The sequence below is a fragment of the Motacilla alba genome, chromosome 1A (genome assembly GCF_015832195.1).
Source record: "Motacilla alba alba isolate MOTALB_02 chromosome 1A, Motacilla_alba_V1.0_pri, whole genome shotgun sequence".
In the NCBI taxonomy this organism is placed as follows: Eukaryota; Metazoa; Chordata; class Aves; order Passeriformes; family Motacillidae; genus Motacilla; species Motacilla alba.
The window spans coordinates 19,181,929-19,204,949 of record NC_052031.1 but is presented as its reverse complement, the minus strand read 5'-3'; the positions used below and the strand labels follow the sequence as shown (position 1 = coordinate 19,204,949).

The 23,021-nt window shown below is 37.0% G+C and overlaps 1 long non-coding RNA gene across 1 annotated transcript; it reads right to left on the bottom strand.

Annotated features, from left to right (window-relative positions):
* Window positions 1-8,865: 8,865 nt before the first annotated feature.
* Window positions 8,866-20,981, bottom strand: LOC119707726. Its single transcript, XR_005258834.1, has 3 exons — window positions 20,917-20,981; window positions 13,852-13,936; window positions 8,866-9,004 (listed from the first exon to the last, which is right to left on the bottom strand). It is a non-coding gene; the product is annotated as an uncharacterized LOC119707726 (long non-coding RNA).
* Window positions 20,982-23,021: the final 2,040 nt, after the last annotated feature.

Below are 23,021 nucleotides of genomic sequence, written 5' to 3'. Positions count from 1 at the left end.
TTAGGAAAAAATAAAACCCATACAATTTAGTAATACTAGAATCATATAGCATTTTATATAATGAATATAAAATGAGTAAAATCAGTAAAAAAATTGTTGATCATTCATCTATCATCTATCTATCTATCTATCCATGCACATAATTGTTTCTTTCCCTTTACTGTAAAAACTCAAGTAACTTTTCAATCTTTTTATTCCTGGGGTCATGTGCTACATTCCTATTCATAAAAACTATAAAGTCTGAAAGAGAGAGTCCATTTCCCTCTCATTTTAAAGTAGCATGTATATCTTCACTTCCATGTCCATCACAGGGATACTGATATTTAATTCTTGAAGTAGCTTTTTGAAGAAGCTAATTTATGTATATATCCTCAGATTAAAAGCACGTCTCCTCAAATTAAAAGCATTTTCTGAAATCATCAGTTTCTGGGTTACGTTTACCAAGAGAACAGGATTTTCCTGTAAACAGAACCAGAAGGCAACACAAAAAAGAGATGGAGGAATGTGAGAATGAAGGACAGAAGGGAGTGCCAGGGGAAAACAGCTGTTAGACAAGACTTCAAGGGAAACTTGAAAAGACTGACAGATGTGCTGCACTTGTCAGATTTCAGAAAGCCCTCCATGGACTGAAATACAGCACTCACCTGCTTAATAAGGTCAGACTGCAACTCTGCATGCTTTCTTTTCTTTTGATAGGACTCAGGGTACGTGAATCTACTCCTCTGCCACATCCATCCTCTTCTTTTCCAGTATGTTTGAACATGTCACGGTCTCAGACCAGTTTCACCCGAAAACAAAAGTAAGGGCTGACACTCAACTCATGTTCCAAAATACAAATATCCTTTTGCTTTTTTTCCGCTTGTTTTCTTTCTTTCTGGTGTGTAGGGTTTCTGTAGGGTTTGAACGACAACGTCTGTTAGTAGTCTCCATTTTTTGGTTATATTTTAATAAAATTGTCTCTCTTTGTCCATAATACAATTGACTTTTACATTACTGTCCTGTTTTCAGCTAGGGTAGAGATCGTTTCTTCTCTGTAGCTATTACAGTGTTGTATTTTGTATTTGTATTGAGGATAGTGTTGATAACACACTGATGTTTTGGTTTTTTGCTAAGTCATGTTTGTCCTATGTCAAGACTTGCAAGTATCCCAGCTCATATAAACATTAAATACTTATATACTTCTCTGAAATATGAGATGCTTTTATTTTGGAGATGGTTTCTAAACTACAGAATTAAAATGTTGTCCTAAGGTTCTCATCAATCTAATCCATTAGTTTTAAAAGAGGTCTGTTTTGTACATATATGTAGTGTGAGCATTCTTCCCAGTTATGAGCTCGGTCAATTCCCTGCTCATAATTGATTTGCTGCATGATTCTGGGCAGAATACTTCCTTTCCTCTCTTCTTCAAAACAGATGTAATTCTATCAACTTTTTTCCCTTTTTTTTTTTCCCCACAAAGCACTTAAACTCTGTCAAATTGAGAAGTGTTGAGAAGTAGTATTTTTAATCATTTTTTCATGTTAGCCTTTTTTTTAAGACAGACTTTAATTCCAAACATACTCTTCTAAGTATGTAAGTATTTAAAAACTGACCAATAGATTTAGATTATTACCAGCTGAAATATTGGAATAGCTAATCCACTGTCCAAAGGAGTTTCTAGAACAAGAAATTTAATATAATGTAAGTAGGGAAGTTTCAGTGTATCAGATTCTCACAAGATGAAATAAGGAAATGGTGGTGAGGGCAAGAGGAGTAGTTAACTCCTTTTCTGAAGAAAGTTTGGGAAAGTTCTTCCTCTTCATTTGGAATACATGTATTTCAATTGGAATTCCTGTAATTTCAGGCAAATTGTAAAACCATTCTTATTGCAACTATTTACAGTAAAAAACTCTGAATCCCAAAGTTTACTTTCTGAGTAATAATGGCATTTATTCCATCTCTGAAAACTTTCTCACAGTGTAGCTTCATATTCTGAAGCCCTTGAGTCCTTTGTGTACCATGTCTTACCATTTTCTCCAGTTCATGCTCTCTCTCCCATTTGTGATGGTGCTCCCTCAAAACAAACAGTCACTTGCCCAGTTAGACAAATTGACTTCAGCTTGGTGTACAGTATCCAGAGCCAGATTTGTGCCTTGCATGGTCTCTTCTCATTTGTGGGAAAACAGTTCCTGATAAGGAATTTATTTGATATCTCTGTAAAAGTGCAGATCTGTTATAAAAAGAATTTTTTTTTGTAAAGAGCTACATATATTTAAGTTATAAGGATAGGTTTTATGTTTAATAATATGCTAATTTAGAAAAAAAAAAAAAAACCTAGATCAATAAAAATAACTTACCACAGTAGTTAGAGGATTGTTGTGCATGCAGAGCAGAAAACGTGATAAGGTTCTGGCACAGAGTAACTTTGTAATACTGATTAATTTTTCAGTCAAGGAAAAAAATGCTTTTATTTCTCTCAGAAATGAACCCTTTCTTAAGTTTTTAGACATAATATGCTGGCTTTTGTGCATTTATTGAGATGCATTTGAGCTTGTTGAGGTATCTTTCAAAGAAGAGGTATACTCAGGGGTAGCTTACAGACACACTCTCTGGAGAAGGATTGAAATGGATGTGTTAAATTTAGAATAAAGACTACCATTTTTACACCTTTTGTAAATGCTACCCATATTTATTCCAGCACATAAAATTGTTGCAAGCTTGTGGAAATTATAATTATGTGCCTGCACAATATTATTTCTATGTAAAGTAGTATCCACACCAGAGTAGTATGTACAGTGTGTATCTACACTTTTATAATAGTTTGAAATGAAGGTAGGCTGAATATTAAGATGCAATGGCTTATTTTCAGACTACCAACCAACAAAACACCAATTTATTTTGGAGAGAATCAATGTTTCACTTGGCCAACATGTGTATATGTGTGGGTGAGTGGGTGTTCAGTTTTGTTCTGATGGCTTACCATCTTCTCTCTGATTAATGCCCATCAGCTAAGTTCTGTCTTTGCACCTAGATGCCTCTAGACAAAGAATGCAGGGTTTTGGGTTTTTTTTTTTGCTTTTAGTCTTATTGATGTAAAGCAAGGAACTGCATGGATTTTACCCTGTATCTATGTTAATAGGAAAGGCATGCAGTGTGCAGCTTTGAACACATCACGCGTAGCTACAGCTCTACAGCTCTCCTGTACATCCTGCTGGCTCTAGCAGTTGCTTTGTCGTGTGTTATGTCTGATGTGCAGTGTGGGGTTATAGGATTTTTGTGGTCCTTCATTTTTCTTTCAAAGAGGAGCTGAGGCAGGGTAGAGAAAGGTGCTAAAGGCAGGTGGCATTTCAGGCAAAGGGAAAGCAATAAAAGCAGCAGTGCCCGTGCCAGGTGGGCAGCACAGCTCCTCCAGTGTGCCTCGGCAGGCCTGCCTGTCAAACCACAGCCTCTCCATGGTGCCCCAGGGTCACAGAAAAAGGCAAAGGCATGGATTATATGGAGGAGATCTCCACACACACAGAGCTGCTCCCAGGGCTGTCACAGGGGCGATTGGCCCATAAGAGGCTCATCCACACGAACATGAAGGAGCACAGACGTGCACAGCAAGGAGAGCAACCTCAACAGGCTGATCAGAGGCAGGGACACTGTGCCCTGGCTCCTGCCAGGAGAGCTTCAACACTGATTGTGAAACACTTCAAAACAAGTCAACAAGAGCAGACTTAGGAGGACTGTGCAGACTGAGTGACATTAGAGGATACAGTGAAGAGTGTTTAGGGATTGTTCAAAGATTAGTATGGGTTGTTCAAGGGAAGGAACCAAAGGTGAGGGAAGAGAGGGATGAAGGTGATTAGGGGAGGATCAGGCAAGGGAAAGTAAAAGGATAAGCGGTTAAAAGGGTCTTGATGTGTTTAAACTGGACTTGTTGGTACCCTTGTGTCACAGTGTCCTGCTCCCAGTTGCAGCTCACTCTGCGGTCACCGGAGCGGAGAGGTGCCGGCTAGCTGCGGCTACTGGAGGGGGCCGCAAGAGCGGCCACTCCCAGGCTCTCTGCTGAGAATTCCTGGGTAGTGGTGCTGTCTGTGGTGTGGGTGACACAGACGAGAGTGTGCTGCGAAGTCCTGAGACAAAGGAAGGAGAGAATGGACATGTCTATGGATGCCAAGCAAACTTCATACCTGGATGGGACCAAGAAAAAGTGCCAGAGGAAAAGTGTCTGGGGAGGCACTTATAAAGGGAGTGGGGGTGATGGGGGAACATAAAACAACGGATAAGCAAAGGTGAGAGAGGAGTATGAAATGCACTCAAACCAATGAAGATTTCATAGGGGAGGGAAGAAGCCCCGCAGGCAAATCATATATCAGGCTAGGGATGATTGACACAGAAAATTCTCGAAATAGAGGGGGTTGGTTACAATGACAGGCAGGGAGAATGAGCAACACCATAAGGATTGACAGAAGCTAATAAGGGCATAAGGGGAGGAGCAGGGGATCAATCACTTTGAGGGGCAAAACAATGGCGGGAAAAGCAGGTGGTAAACAACTTGGGGGAAAACCATTCTGAGGGCATTACGTGGGGGGAACGGAGGATCAAACCATTTCTAAACAGAAAATAACGATCTTTTACAACAGAAACAACATTAACATTTTTAAAAAACACATGACACCACACCCAGTCACTGCCATCTGACCTGGTGGCTCAGTAAACTCCGTTTCTATTTTCCTGGGTGAGGGGTCCCTACTCCACGTGCATCTGTGTCAGTGGAGGCCTAGGTGTCAGCGACTGCAGCTGGAACAGCTTTTCAAGGGCTGGGGCTTCTGGGACCAGCCCCTGGAGTGAGGATATGCATATCTGGTGTGGTTGCTGGTAAATATTGAGCTGGACTAGCTCCTAAATAGATTAAGTAGCTTGGTAGCCACGCTTTGAAGGGCTTGTTAGTCTAGGACAGGTATGTGTGTGTGTCTGGGGAAAGGGTGACTGCTGGAGGGATGGGTACATGCCAGCTACTGGCAGATTGTGGAGTTTGAGAATTGCTTAAGACAGTCATTTGTATGTGCCTGTGTGATGTTTGCAGAGTTGACATGATTTTATGCAAGTCTATAATTTTCTTTGAACTGGACATACTAAGACATGTATATTAAATGGTGTGTATGGCATACAACCCAGCCATACAGTTCTTTCACAAAATACTTTTAGCTAGACTTCGAAGGCTAAATATTCTGCCATCACAAGTCTTCCCATTTGCTCTGTTTATTCTATTAATCTTTCTCTGCATCTGTTCAGATTTCAATATGTCTTTTCTGACCATTAGTCATTCCAGCTGTGCTGGCTCCAACTGAGGTGTCATCAGTGCTTGCACAAAGCACTGAACTTTGAATTGGTCTTTTTATGGTGTCACCAGGTGATGATGTCAAATATAGTATTTTTTCCAACATATCCCCCTCTCCCCCTCTCCCCCCTCCCCAGTTCCTAATCAAAAATGCACCATTATACCATTATATTCACCGAGAAGATGGCTGGTAAAATATTCTTCCAATATTCTTCCACTAACAAACTGAAAATAGCTGAAATTGTTACAGATTACAATGCAATTTTAAAAAAAACTTATGTCAGAAAAAAGAAAAAAAACCAGTTTGAAAATGATAATTTAAGTGTTCTATAAAATTTTTTATGTTTCGAATGACCAAATAGAAGCGTCATGTGTTGTACTGCTTGCATTATTTTTCAGTGTCAACCCAGATGAATGAAGCCTTGCCTCTACTCCCAAAGAAACTTCAGAGTTAAGAAAATAAAGAGAAAGAAGGTAATAAGAGGATATATTTGTCCCCTTGAAAATACTTTAACAAAAATGAATGTTATTGTTTGGTTTTTTTGGTTTTTTTTGGTTGTTTTTTTTGGTTTTTTTTTTTTTTTGCATATATGAAGATGTTATCTGCTGCACAGCCTGTGGGATATCTTGATTCCTGTTAGAAGGGGATAGTTTCTTTTGGGAGTCTGGGTCCCAAGAACAAGCATCCAGCCACTGGGCATGCAGTTTTGGGGGAAATTCGTTGGTGAAGAAGTCAAGGTTCCAGTGGGGCTGTAGGGGACTGTTGGCAGAGAACTCACAGTGGGCATTGCAGGTTGCTAAAGCTGGTCATTGCACAAATTATAGTTACCATACAATGTTAGTATTTCTAATTCTTATGGGTTCCACCAGAGACTGCTTTTTCCAAATCACATGTGATTTATTTGCTGACATTTTTCAGTAATTTCCAACTACAGCTTATTGTCATCAGAACATATGTACTGATATATTTTAATGTTCTAAATTACCTTATAAGATAGATGGCTTCTTTTTCTTTGCTACACAAAAATAAAAAATAAGGTAAGAAATTAATTTTTCATTTTTAAGTATTACTAAAGGACAGAGAGAAAGCTTTTTGAACCTCTAACTAAAGCTATTTTTAGGAACTGGAATTATTTTGCTTAGTATATAATAATACTTAGTGTGAACTTGTACTTAGTAAGAGACGCTTCAGAGAAAAACTCTTGACATACTTTTATATGAAGATTGTTTCCTGTGAGAAAAGGCTGTAAGAACTTTTCAAAGCTATCCTCTGCTAAGTAAGGGCTAACATGTACCACTTGAAAGAGGAGAGAAAAAAGTCTGTTCATCCCGCACATCCTACTGCAAACCGAGGGTCAGAGAAGCTGAGAAAGAGAGGAGAAACCTTCATTCTAACCCTCCCAGTTCCAAGGTATGGAAAAGAATGGCTGTACCTCAAATGGCAGGAGTTAACTTATTGCTGCTTCTTTCTCAGAACACAGGTGAAGGAAAGCTGTCAGTTCTCTTTACAGCTCCTCTTTGGGTGCCTAAATTACATTCAGCTCAATTCCAGCTCCCTGAGACTAGAAGCTATTCCCTACAAGAAAAATCATACTCTTGGAAAATATAGAACATTTTTCCCCTTGTTTCCATTTGTTTAAGGAAGAAATAAAGTGGATGAAAGGCTGGAGGGAAAACAGTGATAGAAGATAAGAACCTTAGGAAGAGAGAGATATACTAGAATAAGAAACCACACTCTCTCCATTTACAGGAATACATGAGAAGCATGAACATGCAACAACTTTCTAATTTGACTTCAAACCTTTTTAAGTGCTCAGTTATGAAGAAATTGGAATTTGTGAGAGGGATTAATCATCAGGTGTCCTTGCTGATACCTCTTAAATTTGCAGAAGCTGACTTTAAAATTGTTTTCCTTCCCTTGTGGAGGAAGTAAAACCTATTTCTTCAAAGTTGCCACAGTGCGAAGACTTGCTGTTCCACATCAGATCTACATCTGCCTAAGCCATCTTCATGTATATGGAGTAGTACATGTCCTGAGAAATTATTTTACTTTGAGTTGGCACATGGCTACACCAGTTCTAATCTGCTCTTGGTTAATTTTCTTGCTTTTAGCATTGTATGCTAGGCTGGAGTTTGTGCATCATCTCTTCTAAATCACATTTCAATTGCAAAAAAATAAAATTATGTACAATTTTAATTATGCAGAGATATAACATATCTTTCTTGCCTGCTTGAACTCTACATTTATGCAGTTACATTATCTGTAATTGCTGTACTGGCTTCTCATACCAAAATATCACAAAACTATGGTTAGGATTTAATCATGTATAAATAATCCTTTCAGCAGACACATCAAATGAAAACAGAATTCATGTGATACTCTAGTACTCTTTGCGGCCAGAATAAGTGCTTCCACTGCAAGAGTCTTACTTTTGGTTTCCATAGAAACCTTTTGCTATTGAATGTAATTTCATTATTAATAGACTCTTCATGCGTTTTGTTTTGCAGTTTTGGGTCAGTTTTACAAATGCCAGCCAGTTCTGAATTTTGCAGTTAAATTTTCCTTATGGATTTCCTTTCTACATCTGCTACCTTAAAAAGGAGAAGGAGATCTAAAATACTAACTCACTAGTCCTCTGGAACCTGGATAGGCTGCCATATCAGCCAAAGTTGATGTTCTTTCAGGGTAAAGTAGCTTCATGAACAGTCTGACCTATTGTTCTCCTATTCTACTTGGTCTTCCTCTCTCTCATCTGAATACATATATTGGTGTGTGTGTGTGTTTGTGTGTTTAATATAGACATAGCTGATCTTCAGCTGGAGATTCACTGAGGAGAAAATCCAGCATGCAAGATTGCAAGTGTTTGGTTTCAATTTTCTGTGGATGATTCCAAGTGTAGCTTTTCTTGAGTATTGAATGGTTTCTTATTTGACTTCATAAATTAAAGAAAGGTTCAGTTTATGGGAACATTTGGTCCTTCCAACAGCTAATCTGAGCTAAAAAGATTTGTTAAAGCAAAGTGTCATTTCTCAGTCTGAATATAGTCTTTTCTCAATTTCTAAGAAAAATGCCATTATTGCATGGACTAGCTATGCATTCTGATTACTACCTGGCATTGTGTGTAACTGGACAGACGGAGTGGTCCATTTCCTGGAGCAGACTGTGACCCAGCTCCACACAGCTGCCCTAGCAGGGGTAAACAGCTGTAGCTCAATGAAACATGCTTCCAGCCTAAAACGGAGCTAAACTGCTGTAGATTTCAAATCTCAAGAACATTGCTCATGCATTGATACTGGGCCTTCTGGAGCAACTGCAGAGCTGCTTGGTCTGTCTGTTGAACATACCAGCAAACAAAGCAGAAAAGAGAGAGGTCATAGAATGCAAAACTAATTTTTTTGCATGCCTTTCAAAAAAGAACTTTGTAGAGCAAAGCAGACTGTCTCAAGTTTTATTTTTTCCTTATAGTATAATTGGATTTAGATTTGAGATTACTTAGAAATTAGAATTTTTTATTGTTCTTGCTCAAATAAAATGCAGTTACACCTTTTTGACAGATGTTGTGAAACAGGGTTGAGAAGCAATCATGCTCAGGGTCCAGCTGCTCCTCCAGAATGTGGATCCGCTTGTTGGCCACTGGTGCTCCTCTTGGTGGCTTTAGAGACACGATATGGCATATATGGTTTGGATGTTAACATAGTCTATATCCCAGAAAAAAAAAAAAAGTTATTCTTTCAGAGTGTATTTATAATCTTATAAGTACACTTATTTTGGATTCAATATAAGTCTGAGTTCTATTTTGACTGAATTGGCTTCTTTTCTCCCTTCCCACAATTTTTAAATTTTATAAGGCACTAAGTGACTTTAAGATTTATGCCTCCCTTTTGAAATTTACAGGTGCTGCTTTGTCATCCATTCAAAACAATGCTTGCCATGCCATTTTTTTAGTAAAAACAACTTGGGTATTTACAGTAAAGAAATGACAAGACCTTGAAAGATAATCACCTTTCTGCTGCAAAGGAGAATATTCCCTTATCACTCACTGACCAATTCATTCACACACTTTCCCATACTGTATTAAAAGCCTCATGCAGCATTTAATGTATTCACCCTCTCTCTTTTAATAAATGTGTTACAGAGAGGATTTTTTGTTTGGCTGGAATGAAGCTTGTCTGGATAAAACACGAGAAGTTTCAGCTCAACCACCAAAAATTTTGATGTCTAATCTGCACAATTTGTCTAGGTTTCCTCTATAGCTAAGAGCTAAAAAAAGAAATTTCAGATAATGCTTTTTCTCAGATAAAATGTGTCTCAGGTGAGATAGATTGATTTCTGGTCATACAGATGTATTTTTTTTCCTTTTCTGTTTAACAGAGGGAGTCTACATGAACAACTTAAACTAGACATAGAACTTCTGGCAAACTGAAGTTAGATGATGCTAATTTTAGGCATGCATCTTGGATTAATTTTGGTATATAAAGTAGACAGAGTTTCTACTCTGTAAATAGTGCTCTGTGTGTTGCTGTGTAGGAAAAAAAACTCTTAAAGGATAGAACATTTGCAAGAAAGGCAGAAGTGAGGAAAAGGGGGAGGGGAGAGCATGACTTTTAAAAAAATAGAGAATTAGGTAAGCCATTCTATTTCCCCTTGTTGTCTCCATTTCCTGAGACAGAGTGCTCTGTACTTAGCTGCACTTTGCCCAGTAGGAATTCTGTGATTTCCCACAAGAGAGCTATGGTCAGCAGAAGAGGCAGAGTGACGTGAAGCAAGCGGCCCAAGAGCAGTTGAAAGGTCACTGTCACACACATGTGAACACTTTGTACCCCCCTGGCTGCTTCAACTGTTTGGAATGCAGCAGAGATCCATGGAAATGTCTGGTTCTCTCTCTGGAACAGTTTGGTGCAAAACATGCTCATTCTCTTATCAGTTTGCTTCACTTTTAAAGACTTCAAAATTCTGTCAGAAATTTCTTTTTAACCTCTTAAACTTCTAGCTGCTCAAAAATGTACCTAAAGCTGCTTTAGGATGCTCAAAGCTTCATTTATGGCAGAGATTTGAACAACTTTTTCCAAATACTAGCATGACAGACAGTAAGGGGAGCTGTGGTAGCATTACTTTTCTTATTTTCTAGGAGAAATGTCAAAGTTTTCAGACAAAGTTTCAGACTGAAACATCAAGGAAAAGAAAACTAAAGTAGAAACTGCTAGTATAATCAGTAGGCTTTAATAAAGTGTAGAAATGAATAAGCATTAGTGAATTTAAGGGACAAGCTTTTATACAATGAATGTATAACAGAAAATCTCATCAGAGTCAGTGATAATTGCCTAATTTTTAACTAAGTTTTGTGTTAAATCCAGACTACATGTTCCTTGCAAGCTCTTATTCTATAGAGAATGAATCAATACTTAGGAAACTTGGAAAAGGATCCTGGTTTTCTCTATTTTAATGTATCTTACCTTTTTAGTTTTCTCAAAGATGAGAAAATTCATATGTGATCCTTAGGCATCTAAATCAGCATTTTACAACTTTATTACATGTAATGAATTTAGTCAGGAGGGATTCTATAAACCTAACATTCTGGGCAAAGAATAGCTTTAATAAACTAGATTTGAAAAGAAGACACAGCTTTTCTTTGCTATATCTCTTATAGCAACCTGACCTGGACACTAGCAAAATGCCAGAAAACTTGAAGTGGCAATGAAATCTGGCTGCCTGCCAGTGCCACTGACTCAACTCAGTTCAATGCTAAGTCTTATGTAGGAGCCTATGGCACAGTGACAGAATGACTTTCAGCTCAGCACAAACAGTATAAACAGACCTATGGACTGAGACTACAGGTGCACAAGAGAAGTGTAAACAACTTGACTTCAAGAGTCCCAGCTGAATAAAATAACATGTTCTACTACAGTTACATTGAATATAACCTTCACAAAGGATAAAAGCCACAGAGAAGGTGGCATGTTTCTCATTTCTTTGTCTATCAAACACAGAGAAGGGAAAAAAAAAAAGATGTTGCTTTGAAAAAAAACCCAAACCCCTCTACTCTCTTCCACTCCTGCACACATACACATGCACTAATAACAACAACAAGGACAGGGGAAAAAAAAGCTTATACAAATTGTCCTAATTTGCATTGGTAATTAAAACATTCTTCTATTTAAATAAAATTCTAGGTAAATTCTGGCTTTATGTCTTTGCTGTCTGACCCCAGCGACATAAAAAGTTAGTTGCTTTCTCAAGCATACCGGGTAGGAAAGGGCAGCTAATTGTGTGCATTTGCTGTCTAGTGATGACTGTGGTATTCTCAGAGAAGTAACAGCCAATTGTACAGTGACACCAGAACTTTTTTTTTTGTAAGCTTAACATCAATATAATGCGTCATTGTTTGGTATTGATAGCACATCCTTGAAACCATTTCTTAGGCTGTATTGGAATGTGTCAGCTTTTGTTTTGCCTAAACATTATGAAACACATTTCCAAATGCTTTTACATTTTATGATCAACTAATGATTCAGCAGGTATAGAAGGAATGACAAATAAAGTACTTATAATTGAAGAAAACATCTCTATTTTTTGAGTACCAAACTGTAACTGTTACAGCTGCAAGTGTTTCCACTGAAGCTATTGAGACTGAAAACTATTCCATGTGACCTGCCTGAGGTTTAACTATCTAATAGTGCATGCCTGCAGATAGAGACAGCACCTGCTAGAAGCCACTCAGGCAGGCTGCCCTGATATACATCCTTCTAAACAAAATACATTGACTTCATGCCTGTGTCCTGATACCATACACTGTTAGCAGTCCATAGAGATCAGGCTGACAAACACTATTGTACTGCATCTTATTTGAAATATAAATAGCATTTTCAGATTTGAGGCTAAGAAACTATTGACCCACTGGAGTGATCCTCTAGGCTTCTGAGAGTGAGTTACATATTATAAGCTGCAACTTGCTGCGGTTATTTTATCCTTTAAGTGGCATTGATAATTATATATTTTTCAGATTGATTATTTTTCAGATTTTTACTTGACAATTAGCTCTAGAAGCAACCCATGTAACTAATTTAGTCTGAACTCATAAAATTATAGAATGGTTTGAGTTAGAATGGACCTTTAAAGATCATCTAGTCCAGCTCCTGTGCAATGAGCAAGGAAATCTGCAACTTGATCAGGTTTCTTAGAACCCCATCCAACCTGACCTTGAGTGTTTCCAGGGATGGGACACCTACAGTTTCTCTGGCCAAAACTAGACCCAGCACCAACCAACAGTTTGCATTTTCTTCTAAAGTGATCATGATAAACTGAAAAATAAGCTATGACTTTTCATAAGAAAATTGATTGTTAAAGATGATTTGGGGGTATTATAAATGTCACTAACTTATGCAGCAAATTTTTATCACTATGAATTCAGCAGCACAAAAAGATGACTTGTGAGTTCTTGATGACTCTCATATAATTTATGAAGGCCTTACTGGAAATTCTGTTTAATAACTAGAAAATTAATGATCTACTGTGAAATCAATAATTAAAATATTGCACATAATAGCAAATACATTGCCATGCAAAATGCAGAAATCATAAAGGAAATACAAGTGGTGATTGTTCTGCTATTAATTTGTGAATTATCTTTGCTAAATAAAGGCCAGACATACATACGGCATTTTAAGTATGCCTCTGTAGATTGGTTTTTAAATTATCACACATATTTTAAGTCACTTGTGATGACCTGTTTACTTGGAGGACTGTTATTCTTCTCCTTCCCTTCTCTTTATTGTCTTTTTGACCACTGCTGATACTACAAGCAGTAGTAAGGGCTCTAAAACATGGGAGCAGGAAAGAGAGCTGGCGGTGGTATTGGGATATTTTTCCAAGTTTGGCCTCTCTCTTCATTCAAGGGCAATAGCTGGGGGCCCTTAAGCTTTTTAGGACATTAAATTTAGTATATGGAATAAATACTATTTTTACAGTGGAAAGAACGTAATTCTGATTTTTAACTTCTTGTAAGCAACACAAAAACCTGAGGAAGCTCTTGAAAACAGAACAATTAAGGGGCATGAGGACATTCAGCTGTCATTGGACCTGGTGTTTCTTAACTCTTTAGATACTAGCAGATTTCTGCTTCATTGTGCAATACTCACTGTAGTCCCAGTTGCTGACTATTTGTGCCCCCTTAAAAATGGAGGGCAACTAATTATATAAAAAAGTTCATGAAAGACATTTAAAATAGGCACTTTCACATTATCTTCAAAGATTTGAACTGCAAAAAGTTCCATACTTCCATTTGCCAAAAGTAATCTGAGTTCTGATGGGCAGAAGAAATGTATCTTCCATCTGAAATTTTATATATATATATATATATATATAGAGAGAGAGAGAGAGAGAGAGAGAAAGAGAAATCAGGTTAGCTATGATAGTCAGGATTAATATCTAATGTACTACTGCGCTGCTATGCAGTTTTTAAGCTAACACTTGAGATATTTCTGTGTCTCTAGAATCATCTATGAGATGAGAGGACTTATGAAAACAGGTGAAGTCTCGGAGAACTTACTTTATTGGACTATCTACTCATTGATAGGGCTATGTTCAGGGAAGTTCCCCAGCCTCCTTTCCAACTCTTGGCACCAAAATAGATCCTAGAAATTGAAGGAAAATATTTTCAGTTCTCTAATTGATATTCAAGGGAGGAAGGATGTGTGGAAAATTGAAATTTTTTTCCTTCACTATAAAGAGTACTTAAACAGGGCTTTTCCAGGAACATTCACATAGCTTATTAAGAAGATGGAAAACACCTTTTTCCCAAATTTTTCATATCACTAGATTTTCCTTCCCACATCCAGAAATACAAAAAATGCTAGACCTAAAAAAAGGTAAAAACTTTGTTATTAACTTTGGCAAGATAATATGTGTTTCTGTGTCTTAATCCTCTAAAACAACAGCCTTTCTTTCTGCTAAACTTTGTGTAAGAGGTAAAACTTGAGAAAGAGTTTTAGTAATGAAAATTTCATCCCTGGTGATCAGGCAAAGTAATAAAAACGGAAGAAATTATATGTAATAAAAAGTATTGGTAAAGTCATTTCAGCCTAGCAGAATCTTTAGTTCTGCCTGTTATAAATGAACACAACTAAAACACCTTGTTCCCTTTTTTTTTTCTCCAAGTTTGTTTTATAAATCAAAATTGAAAATACATGTCTGACACCTATTTATGTGGTCTTCCTTATACTCTACATATACAACATAGAGCTGCATGTTGATTTTGTGAAAAATTGGAGATGTCTCATGGTTTGAGAAAAGACAAAACTGAAGAAAAATATACTTGGGGATTCTAGTAGGGTAGGAGTGGTTAAAACAAAATTTCCCATATTGAAACTCACTTTCCTGGTTGTATGTTGAAGTCGAATTAGTGTCTGAAGCTCCCAGAGCTGATTCCAAGAGCCATTTTCATTGTGTCAGAAACCTCTTGAGACAAGCTGTTTTCAGAAGATTTTGCCTGACACAAAGTACCAATGTCAAGATTCGCTTACACAAGTTTTTGTCCTTTCCTGTGTAGGAAAAATCTTTCAAAAACTGGGCAATTTCAAAACGTATTCTGCTTGGGACCTATATCAAGGAGCCGTGAAACCTAGCTCTGATAAACTTAATTCACAACATATTCCACTCAAAAAATGTCCACTTTTGCCAAAGATATATGTTGGTCTTTATTATATATCTAAAATTATCTTATAAAATACCTCCTTCTAGAAATGGTAATATTAACTTTAATTAAAAAACAGCACTGTGCTTGCTATTGCATGGAATTTTATTTGCATATTTAAAGTCAGTTTTGAATTAGTGTTTAGGAAACAACAGATTTGTTTTTTGTTGTTGTGTTTTATTTCTCGTGTACAGTATTGTAGGATTTGAAGCAAGTAATTATTAGGGTCAGGGTACTGGAGTGGAAATTTTTTTACCCAGTCTCTCAGCTCTATGGCAGAAATGTGATCTCAGATCATTTATTTTGCACTTGGGTGAAATACAAAGTAGAACACCAGCAAAAGCATATCTGATTAGTTTCACTTTTATTTTAAATTCTTCTTCACATATCTTTATGTGAAAGCAGAAACAGATGTAAAGGCATTGCATACTATCAGTCAATCATGGTGTAAATGGCTGAAAATTCACTGTTGAAACCACACAGACATAAATAATTTTCTCTCCTCTTTTTCTTTGTTTTTTCTTTTTCTTTTTCCTTCTTTAGTGAAATCTCCTGAATATAATTTAAAACTATATTTTAAGGGTTGCTGTTAGAGAAGACAATGTATTTGTGTCTTAAACTCTTGCTTTGGTCTGACCACCCATCTTACTGTATTACATGTATTATATGTGAAGTTACTTTACAGATCAGTTAGCAATATCCTTTTAAGTGAATTGAATTAATTATTTGCATAAGTTTGATAGTTTTTTCAGAAATGTGATAATTAATGCACCCTGTGATATAGATTCAATTCTGAAAGTAGTGCTTTTCATTTAATGCTAATATAACAGTTATCGTAAATGAAAATTTTCCCACCACATATGTAAAATTCATAAATGAAACCAAAGCAGTGTTGCCAGATAACCTTCAGGGGTCTAGAATATAATTTTCAAATACATATATCATAACTGAGATTTCCGAAACAGCTTCAAAGTAGTTTAAAGTTTTCCCTCAGGCTTCCATTCAGCTTGCAGGCTGAAAATCAAAGCTATGTAAGGCAAGATGCTCTTGCCTGTAGGATCTTGTGTCATTTCTTACAAAACTTGATGGATATAAAACAGGTGTGGTCAGGGACTGCACAAAGCCTGCCCTGTGAGTAATATGATTAAATCCTGTCTCAAACACTAGGACAAAATCTTTCTTGGTTATGCCTTAGGGTTGTTATGTATTGCTTAAAAGTTGCCTTAAACTTTTTCTTCTGAATGAGTTCTCTGCAAAATTGTTGGTAAATTATCTCTGAATACATGTAGCCTTGAGCAGGGCTGCATAGTTCTAAACATCCAGGACTTTTCAAGCAAAATTAATGAGCATTTTGGTCTCTTACTATCTCAGCTCCTTATCTGCAATATTAATTCTTATTGTTTAGCTCACAATATTGGGATGAAGGTGCATAAGTATTAACAAACTCTCAAACATGACAGTAGTGCTAATGGTAGAAAAGGCTGTGAGCAAAGGGATGCCTTTCACTGTGAATAATTTTAATGGCATGCAGTAGACAAAGCACAGAATGCCATGAGGAACAATAAAGAAAGGAAAAATATTAAAGAGCTACTTGTTAATGAACACAGTTCATCCTGTGGATTGAGCTTCCAGACTTATAGAAAAATATTACACTAACCAAGAATAAGGCATTTCTATACTGGATATATAATGGAGAACTGCAGTATGAATGCTTAGGCAAATTGTCATTACTTAAGTTTGGAGATCTTGACTTTTCAATCGCTATGTGGTTTTTCTTTTTAGCATCAGCTTTGCAGGTGTTACATGCTTAGGGACATGTATATAGAACTTCTGTATTTTTTATGTTGTAAATGTCATCTTTTATAGGGAGGATTCAGACAATTTTATAATAGCCTAAATAAAAAGAGAAAAAGTTTTGGGTTGGAAGGTATATAAAAATTTGAGAAATAGGTTGATCCATCCACTTGTTAATTCCTTCAAGAAAATATGGTCACTATATTTCCTGGTGTAGATAAATAGAAAGAGACTAGACTGTTTTTTCCTATTTAAACTCATAAAGAATCCCATTGCAGAGGTCTGGACCCTATTTACAGTTGGAATTTACAGGATTTTGGTGTTTTATCATTTGCTTCAGTTTGTAAAAATTTAATCTCACTTACTTTAAATAGAAGGAATTGACTATTCTTGATTAGTTTCTTTGCAAATAAAGCAAGTAAGTGCTGACAGTGTTTTGAAACAGTCGGGGAAAACAGATGCTCATCCCAAAAAAATATTATAGAATATGTTCTATGTAATTACAGAACAACCTTCCAGTAGTACATTGTGACTTCACTGTGAGGGCATTTCACTTCCAATGCAAGTGCTATGTATTCATCAATCAATATGCTTGAAGGACTTTGAAGAGCTACTTAAGTGACCATGAATAGTAATTTACCCTATATAATGTTTTACTATATGCCAGACAGAAGCATGGTTGCATAGCTGTGTCACAAACTTGCCAAAACTGTAATTGCAGTGAAAGACAGGAACTGGCCAGGTACCCAGCAGGTAGATGTTGAAGGCCTTGTTTAGTATGTCACTCTTGCAAGAATGAAGACTTATTCAGAACTGGCAAAAAACCCCAATGAAACAAACAACCAAAACCCCCCCAAAAAGCACATTTCCGCATGTGTTGCCTGATAAAATTGAAGTTCTGCTAAAACTCAAAGACTTAGAGTACTGTCAAAAATATGTTAAAAATAGTGATACTGGAAGTTGCCAGATACCTTTTTTCCATCATGTCAGTGCAAGAAGAATGACTACTAATTAAAAGAAGGAAGATTTAAGACCCTGAGGCATGATGGAGGCCAAGAACTTGATGGCATTTTCTAAAGTTTATTTATATCTATCACAGCTATAAGAATACCCATTTTTAAAAAGAAGACACAAAGTGTAAAGGAGAATAATCTTTGAATTATAGACACATTTTTTAAAAAAAATGCATTGTAAATTTTACACAGTACAAATTTATAATAATTGTTGAAGATTTCTTCTGGTTTCCCTTTCATAATTTATTCCCAATGAATTTTTTCAATTCTCCTTCAGATGACAGCAGACAACACTGGAGTCACAACAGTGAGCTTATGATGATGCATTTGAATCCTGTAAACCTCATTCTGCAAAGAATACCTGCCAATATATTGGACTTTGTGTATTTATTGACAGGAATACTTTCATGCTTGATTCTGTCAGGACAAGCAGAAACCTTTGATTTAGGCAGGGGATGCTCACTCACTCACTATGGTTATTTAATCTAATCATCATGTTCTTTTCATGTTTTCCTGTTGATTTAATTGAGGTCATTATCTGTCAGTATAACTTACATAAAAATATAATGACATTGATAATGCTGGCAATATTGCAAAAAAATAGAATTAAATACTGGATGAAGATATGGAGGGGAAATGACAATGCATTTAGTATAGCTATACTGGACAAGGTTAACTGCTTCAGTAATGAAGGAAAAAGCATGTGAACACAACAAATACTGCTTGCTTAGCAAATATCACAATATAATTGTTAATTTTTGTTAAAATTAACATTTATTAATTTTGCTTATTGTTAAATATTAATGGAACATCTTATAGAACTGTTAACACATTTTAGATTGACATTTGAATGATAAAATGGCTGGCATATAAAGAGTATTCTTAAAATACACATTGTGCTACACTGCTTCCAATGCTTTTAAGCCTGAACTATTAAACCATTATGAAAAAAGAAGATGAACAACAGAAAGGAGGAAGTTGGAGTGCTCTGCTTTATTTTCCAGCACTCCAACAACTATAAATTGTTGTTAATGAGACCATTCAACCTATTGAACACTCAGCATATTGAAAACTCAGTGACATGACCAAGAAAGTAATTCAAGAAAATATGCAGTGCCAATCTGGAATATTTTTGCTGGATTTTATAAATTAGCAACTTTTTTTTTTGTGGTTTAGAGGGAGATATCATTAAACTTTTCCCTAGACCAGGGCAAGGTTAAAACGATGCACATGAAATCAGCTGTTCATAAACTGTTTTCTTTACCAAATGAAACAACTTTTACTATATTTTTTTGGAGGAAAGAAACCAAATGTGACCATTAATGATTTGTGACACCTCTGAAAATGACCTGTCATTTCCTGGAAATCTCTCTGAGTACATGGATCTTTCGATTGAATATACCTAATGTAACACAAAAGCTAAAGAGAGGGCAAAGTACTGAGGGAATATAAAACATTAATACTCCATAAAAACAAAAGAGATCAAATTGTTACAAATCTAAGAAACAGAACTGCAGAGCAACTAGAAATGACTAAAGAAAAAATATGAACTGCAAGATACTTCAGAAGACTGGATAAGGAATAACTGGAATAATTTTGAAAGTGTGTTTACTATTCAGCTGTGGAGAACAAGTGTTTGATTATGTCTTTTCTTTTCTTTTTATCTTTGCTAATGTCCATCACTTGAGGAACACAAGGGAAATAACAGCTCTCCTTGCTGTTTTAATTATTTTAATTCTACCAGCACTAAAGAAATTAGTTATTGATTTTGCTGACATTTATAGCTAATCAATTTTTTCAGTGTTTCAGAATATAGTATCCATTGCAATGCACTTTTGCAAAGTAAAATTCTTCAAACAACCTAAAATAATGTGGGCCCATTACTAGAGCAGGCCAGGATTGTTTCTGTTTGGAAAATGCCAATTCAGGTAAATCAAATTTTGCAATAGAAATTTATTGATTCCAGCAATATATCTGAAATATTATTTCAAAGTTCTTGTGGTTTAACCCCAGCCAGCAACCAAGCCTCACACAGCCACTTGCTGCCTTGCCCACTAGCAGGGCTGGGGAGGGAACTGCAAGGGTAACTGTGAGAAAATCCATAGGCTTAAATACAGTTTCATAAGTAAAGCAAGAGCTGCACAAGCAAGCAAAGCACAACAAGAAATCATTCACTGCTTCCCATGGGCAGGCAGGTGCTCAGCCATTCCCAGGAAAGCAGACCCTCATCACCATCAGTTCACGTTCCTCCCCTTCCTCCTTCTTCCTCACACTTTCTAAAATGAGCATGAAATCATGTGGTCTGGAGTATCTCTTGGGTCAGCTGTGGTCACTTGTCTAGGTGTATCTCCTCCCAGCCTGCCAGGCAACCCCAGAGTCCTTGCCAGTGTGGCAGGACAGAGAGGAGAAAAGGCCTTGGCTCTGTGTAAGCCCAGCTCAGCAATAACAGAAACATCTCTATATCATCAACATTGGGTTCAGCACAAATTCAAAACCAGCCACAAGAAAACTGACTCTACCCCAATCAAAACTGGCACAAATATTTTGCCAAATGTGAGAAAAAAAGGGGGACACGTTTTTGGCCGAATGTGAGAAAAAAATCACATATTAAAAGTCAGTCTGGTGGTCAGGTCATAAGCTTGAGGTATGATAAGCAAGATGAAATTCCTCTCCTCTCAGGTTCATGGCATGTACTTAGATGTCTCACAGAGTGAGTGCCCTAGTCATTAGCTATTCTATACATTGGCTTCCTCCTCTCTAAGGCTTTGTAAGCTGTTCTGTACTTTCTCCAGTCTGAACCAAGAGACCCATATCAGTGCTTTACAGACTGGAAAACTTGTTTCCCATCTATCTTCATCTGTAATCAAATATTTTATTTCTCCTTAGGTTGAAGGTCTTCCTTTAAGTTCTTGAAACATGATGAAACAGAGAGAAATCTGCAGGTACTATTCCATCCTCTCACTTACCAGTAAGTAGACTCACAGCCACTTGTTTTTAGCATATGTTACGAGTCTAAAGAGGATTACTCTGAACAGCTCTAAGAGCCCTTGCCTAAGCCCCATGGAAAACAAAAAAAGTTCTTTGATGCAGCTGACTTCACAGAGTAGTGACTTACCATGACTGGCAGCTCACAGATATATAAACTCCGGGCAGATGAGTTGGGGATTTGGTACACCAAACCCTCAGCTCTTGTCTCCTTCATAAACAGCAGTTCAGCTGGTGGTTGATAATTTATTCTCTATTAGCAAACCTGCCATCACACTGTCTTCTTGACAGTGTTTCCAGCTGAACTGCTCTCTGAAGTTAGGTTCTTCATAATTTAAGGTAGAATTAGGAGAAAATATACACTTTGGGATCAAGGATTACATGTTTGCAAGTACCACTTGTAGGTTTTTTTACAATTTATAAATAATAACTTCTGAGAGAATGAAGCATTTATTTTTTATTTTGGGAGACTCTAAAGATATCAAAAGTGTTTATTGAGTCCTTTTAGAAACACAATCACTGAGTTTGTGCTGGGAAGCTAAATAGTCCAGGAACGGTTTCAATAGCTCTCTGTGTTTAACAGTACTGTTAATTGTTAGCATGATCCCTAGCTTGGTTTTGTTCTGTGCCAGCTGTGCCTGGGTACACTTAGGGAGTCACTAGGGACAGGAGATCATTCCTAATAGGCCATTTGGACTTGGCTGCTGTGTTCTGGGAGGGAAGAGTGCTTAGCTCTATGAACCAGTAAGAGCTGTGCACTGCCAGCTGGCCTCAGGTCCACGGAATGATCCATGGCCCATTTAATTTACTGGTGTAGATGTAGCCAGTAGAACTGTGGCCAGAACAAGAATAGATGAAGCAGGAAAGTTTCAGTCATCAAGATTTTTTTCACATCAGTATGAGCAGCACTTCAAATTGCCTTTTCCTAGACCTGCCTAAAAGCTTCTATTCTTGAAAATAGAATTTTGGGGTTATCAAGAATTATCTTAGCCCTTTTAATTTAAACTGCCCAAGCTAGGGAGTGCTCTAGGGAAGTATTTATATGGTGCTCTGAGTGATTTCATACTTATCTATTTAATTATCTTCATAATAAACTCTGCCTTGTAACAGTAGGTAGTGCTCTACCTACTGCTATAATTACTGAATCAGTTATGGACAGTTAATGGACAACCTGCAGAGTCAGAGTATGCTAATTTAGAGAGCATGTAGTTAATTTGTTGAAACATACTGATGCTGTTCAAGCTGCCCAAAAACTGGAACCATAAAGTAGTCCTTCCAGACAGAAACTGATAGTTGCCGTCAGAAAAGCTGGTGTTAAAGACTAAGTACTGTTTCTTTAAATCTGTCACGGTGCTGAGACATATCACCCTTCAAAATGGTGCTTCTTTAAAGACATTTCATGAATAATACATCAGAGAGATGAAGATTGTGAATCACTTGTGATTGTGTGTTAAGGTACAGTTCTGAGGCATACGGCTCTTGGTGCTGAACCCGTTCTTGTGTGTTGACATCAGACAGTTCTGGGATCCTGAGGATCCACAGTGGATGTGCAGAACCTACAGATAATAGACTGGGAGCAGAGTGCAGGGCTGGCAAGCACTCAAAAGCAGGTGTGCCTGTGTTTTGGAAGGGAGGGTATCATGGGTACCAGGCAAGGCTCTCAAAATTACTCCAGACAAACAGATCTCTTCCAGGATATGGAACTCAAGTGATGTGACACATAAAGCAAGCAATGAAAATGTATAGTGGTAAAATGGAGTTTGAATAGCAAATAGCTAAATAGAAAAAAATACATAACATTTAGTGCTATACTGTACACAGAAAAGCTTCTGGGTATTTAATTGGCTGGTTTGCATGAACATCAGGGAGAGCAATTAAAGAGAGCATTACAGGGAAGATAAATTATTTCTACCCCTTGCAGAAGATAACCTCTTGAAAAATAAGGATCAGGTATTATCAGAAATAAAGACACTCAGACAAATTGACTGATGAGCAGCAGGTCCTGAGCACAGGACTGTACATGTGTCTGAGAGCTGGAGTTTAAGAGTGAGGCTGCTGAGAGTATAACAGAGGTTTGTAACTTCTAATTAACGTGGTTTGTAGTTCTTAATTCTCAAGTTTGTGTGAGTGTTTGAGTGGGTGATGTGTATGTCTCCAAAACTGCTTAGAGAAAGATCTTGAACACTGAATACTGACAAGTTTTCTTTGAATTACTTGTACAATGGTTGAAACAGT